The sequence below is a fragment of the Lindgomyces ingoldianus genome (assembly GCF_010093535.1).
Source record: "Lindgomyces ingoldianus strain ATCC 200398 unplaced genomic scaffold BDR25scaffold_20, whole genome shotgun sequence".
In the NCBI taxonomy this organism is placed as follows: domain Eukaryota; kingdom Fungi; phylum Ascomycota; class Dothideomycetes; order Pleosporales; family Lindgomycetaceae; genus Lindgomyces; species Lindgomyces ingoldianus.
This window is the reverse complement of record NW_022985181.1, coordinates 454,494-459,706: the sequence shown is the minus strand read 5'-3', so window position 1 is coordinate 459,706 and position 5,213 is coordinate 454,494.

The window sequence follows — 5,213 nt, the reverse complement described above, 5'->3', positions numbered from 1 at the left end:
AAGTATAAAATACTACAACAGTTCATAAATGATCTGTAAAAGCAAAGCTTGCTTAGAGCAATAGTTAGCACATTAAGGTAGGTGTAAGGCCGGATGTTCTAGAGCGGGCTAGTATAGCCTCCCCTGACCTGTTTAGAGGTCACATAACCTGTACTTTGTATATAAGCATAAATCCTAACAAGTAAGGCTTAGTAGCAATTTGTCTCTTTTATAATACACTTCTATCTTTTTTTAAAAGCTTACTTTTAGTGCTATCTATGCTACTTACTATTTTATCTTTATAGTAAGTTATTTAGGTTAAAAAATAGTTTATAATAATTTTTATAAATTATTTTATCTTAAGTTGCTTAGAACTTATCTAATAAGTTTTTATATTAGCTTTAACTATAACTTAACTTTATTTTTTATAGTTACTTATATTTTTTTAAGTATTTAGTTACATATTTTTTTTTTGCTAGCTTAGTAGTTTTCTAATATTTTTTATATAAGGCCTATAAGTGTTAATAGCATTCCTAGGTTCTAAGTCCCCACGCACTTCTATATGCCTCTAACTAGATTCCTACTGCATTTAGACCTATTGTCTTGCCTGCGCTGTTATATAGTTGTAGCATAATGCTTAGCAAATTTGTATTAGATAGGTAATAGACATATAATAATAATATTTAACTATAGCATGTAACTAATTATAGCCTGTAACTAAGCATAGCTAATGCTAATCTCTAACACACTAATATAGCTAATGCTAATCCTTAACATACTAATATAGCTAAAAGTATAGAATAAATATAGCTAACTATAATTTAAATATATTTTATATAACATATACTAAAGTAAACTACATATAAATTAATATAAAAGTGTACTTATATTAAGTATACATTTTTTTTTAAAAAAATATATAAAATATATAAACTAATAAAAAAATTATAACTAACTAACTTAGTATGTTTTAAAAAACAGATTTTACTTAACTTTATATTATATAAACTTAAATGTATTAAGTATAGTAAGGTTTACTAATAACTTACTTTATTTTTAGTAATACTATAAAACTAGTAAAATTATTACTATTTATATACTTTTTTACTTATTACACTTTTTATAGCTATTTAATATAGGTTATTTTACTTTTTAAAAAAGTATATAGGCGCTAAGCTAAAAACTTTATACATAACTAAATTACTTATTATAAAGTATACTTATAAGTAAAGTAATACTTATAAGTAAATAATAGCTAGCTAGCTAATTTTTAGCTTTAATTAAGTTAGTAAAATTTCTTTTTTAAAAACTAAAGGTTTATATAAATTTAAGATTAGTTATTGTCTAAATAGAAGTATTTAGATATAATGTTAGGTGTTATGTAGCATAGTCTTGTGTCACAGTTGTACACATAAACAAATAAATATTCCTTTCCTTTGCATAGACTTAGAAGAAGAACAATTAACACTAGTTACCTACTACCCCCCCGCGCGATGTGTACACTGTGCAGCCCTCTTTGCCTTGCACGTACTTGCTAATTATAAATGCTAGCTAGTATAAAGCCTATTTAATAGTTATCTTGTTGAATGGGCTCCAACAGCTAGCTGCTTATGGTATGAGCACTTAAGTAGCAAGAGTAAGAGTGGTGTACAGTGTGCACAGCGTACAAGGTAGGTAAGGTGAGGGCAACATGTTTCTAGTTCTATTGCTCTTGTCTTTCCTCTGTACAGAGGAAAAGGGGGATATCTAGATGTTCGCGCACAGAGGTTTGCGCACAAGCATTATGTGACATAGATACGTGATCCTGCTTGTGCGCAATTGTTTATATCTAGGCCGCGACGCTGCTGCTGTGTACAGACACTAGCAACTTTTTTTTTTGTCTAAAGAGTTGCCTTCTGTACGCGTTACCTCCCTTCTATCTGTGTAGGTCTATCTAATTATGTTCTGCCTTTACTCTACCCTATTTGTTAGGACTTGCCTTAGTAATGCTGTACGTTAAGATAAGCTAGTTGCGCTATGTAGATAGCTTTATAAATAGTGTAGAGTATTTTAGGCTATTATTATCTAGCCTTTATGCGCTTACTTTATAAGTAATTTAGCAGTGTATAAACTATTTTATGCAGGGTTTTGTGCTAGAATAGTGTAGGATCTTTGCGTAGGCAGGTGCGTAAGGAGGTGTATATAATAAGGTCTTCTCTTTTTTTTTACCTTCTTTTCTTTATCCTTTACTCTCTAAGCCCTACTGTACTATTCCCTAGCTCTTTTCTCTTTTTGTATAGTGCTAACAGTAACAGATACTCCCGCCTGCACACACACACACACACACACACACACACAGAGAGAGAGAGAGAGAGAGATATCTCTCTAGCCTTCCTCCTCTACCTCTAGCGCTGTTAGTGCGGGCGTCTTTAACGTCCTTGTGCAGTCTAGCAGCCTAGGGCGCATCTATGTTACCCTTCTAACTAGTTCTACTGCTAATTAGCAGTTTATTTAGCATCTTAGCATAAATATATAGATTCTTTAGCTTTTCTGCTTTCTTTTTATATAAAATGCTAATTATAAATAGGCTAAAAAGTAGTATGTAGTAGCTTTACTATCTTATAATATTAATGTTATCTTGCCTGCTAGCACTAATCTGCAGCTGTAGGCAGCAAAGGTTGTGCGTTATAAGGGGTACTTCTGTGTAGTCTTAGTCTAGAGTTGCAGTTAGGTCCTAGTAACTTTATATGCTTATTATTATAGCAGCACTACTAGTGCCTTTTTTTTTATTAAGTGTTATGTGTTAGCTAACTTTTAGGCTAATGCCTACGCCTTATGCGTATAGCAGAGCTGTGGTCTGCATTGTGACTACTATATGTAAGAGGTGGTGGCTTTTTCTTCTTCTATATACTAGATAAATAGACTGTCTTTTTTACATATCCTTCTTTTCTAATCTTGTAATAAAAAAAATAAGTGTGTATAAAAAAAAAATAAAAGAGATAGGCCTTATATAAAGGTGTTATTAGTTTAGTTAGTCTAAGGCATCTTTACGCATAGAATCTAGCTAGTCTATAGATGCTTCTATCTAGACAGAGAGGTAGTTAGTTAGGACTAATAATTAAAAAGCTTAGTTTAGTGTTTTCTTTATATATGCATTTACTAAGTTATTTTTACTATTAATTTACTTTATCTTAGCAATTTCCCTTTTCTTATACAATTTATAGAGTAATATAATGTTAATTATAAGTTACTTTTTACTAGTAGTGCTTAGCTTAATAAGGTAATTATATAGAGACTTTAAATTTATGTAAATTACTACTAGAATTAGTAGCAGTTTAAGTGTTTATATAATTTGCTATAGAGTTATACTAAGAGTAATTACATTATTAAACTTTTTAACTATTTTATATAGTTTACTAGTAAGAACACTCCTAGTTACTCTTTTACACTTAGTAGAATTCTAGTGTATAATGTTGCCTAGTATTTTAAAGTAGTTGCTTTACTTTATATAGTTTTTATTACTTAATATAATTAAAAATCCTAGCTGTAAGCTAAGGTCTTTATTATTAGTAAATAATCTATTTATAAAGATAAATAGCTTTGCATAATTAAGCTGTAATAGTAGAAAGGTAAAACTGCGCTTACTATTATCTATCTACTATTAGATTTATGCGTTAAGTGTATTAATGTTATTATGTAAAGGGTCTATAGTTTATGCAGTAATAGAGAGGTTAAATACTGCCTCTAGTTAACACATAAATGTAATGTATGCCCCTCTTACACATTACTTAATATATTATTATGCGGCATTCTTGTTCTCTAGGTTAATTATATAAAAGTAGCTTACTTATTTTTTCTAAGTAAGAACTACTGTGTTGTGCGTAAGTTTAATTCTTCTACTATTAAACTTAATAAGTTGCTTTTTTACTAGAATAGTTTTGCTTTTTATATAGAACTTTACCTTTTATAGTTTTTTTTTTTTTTTTGCGCAAAATTCTTTATTATAATGCTTAAGGTGTTGTACAAATGCTTCTAGTTATTTCTAGGGCCTATGTTGTGCATATAGTGCATATTTGCCTAACCTTCTAGGATATCTAGAAAGATGTCTGTGTACTAAGTTTCCTAAATATCTAGCTATTAATATAGATTAATAAAAATTCTTATTTTATTTATAAAAATGTTATATAGTTAACTTATGTAGTTATTATTTTTTTTTTATACTTTTTAAAATTATATAATCTTGTCTGCTAGGAGTTTTTCTTTAGCAGTTTCCCTCTAGGGTAGAAGTTTGTACAGGCTGTGATGTGGTATGGATTGTGCAGGTGGTATTGGTGGTGCATACACTACTGCAGGCGGTGGTGTGTACGATTAAGGGTGTGGAGCAGGCGTTGGGTAGGGTGGCATGTATTGTTCGTACGGTGATCAGTGTAGTGCTAGCTAAGGTGTAGGAGCAGGTAATGCTAGTACGTTTAGTGTTAATAGCAGCATTGTGTTTAGTCTGCTTCTGTGCGGAGCCTTATATAGTAATAAAGGTTGCGTACAAAGCCTTTCTAGTGCAATTGCCTTCTCTTATGCTATATTGTACAGCTTCTAGGCTTAGGTACCTTTAGTGCCTAGCTGTAGTGTGATTCTCTTGTCCTTTAGCACTTATATAAGCTCCCTTTTAAACGCGCAGCTAAGTGCTAAGAAGTCTTGTAGTGTCTATTCTTTAAAATCCTCTATATACGCACTTAAAAGGGTAGCGCCTTTTTAAGTTGTTATGCGTAGATTAGTAATTATGTAACTTATGTATAATTAAGTCTGTAGGCTTATTAGAGCCTTTAACATGTTAATCTTGTTATTCTAGTACTCTAGGCTAGTTTTATTCTGTAGTGTTACCTCTAATATCCCTGTGTCCTTTATAAGTTGTTTATATAATAGGAATTGTTCCTTGTTCTTCCTGTTATTACGCAGAGTTGTTAGTTGCTAATAGGATTCTATTATAATAGTATAGTTAATCGCTTTTCTAGTGGATTGCGCGGGTACTGCTGTTGTCTAGCTGCTAGGTTGTGCAGCTTTAATGGCTTTAGTGTGCGCCTCGCACTATCTCCTTCTTACTTTGTACAGTAGCAGAGCTTGCTGTACAATGCAAAGGATTAATCTGCTATCCTAAGAGATAGGTAACTAAACAAAGTACCTTGTAGGGCGTGGGTGCTTTGTTGTCACTTTTTCTAAGGGATAGGTAACAAAACAAAGTGCCTTACAGGGCGTAGGGT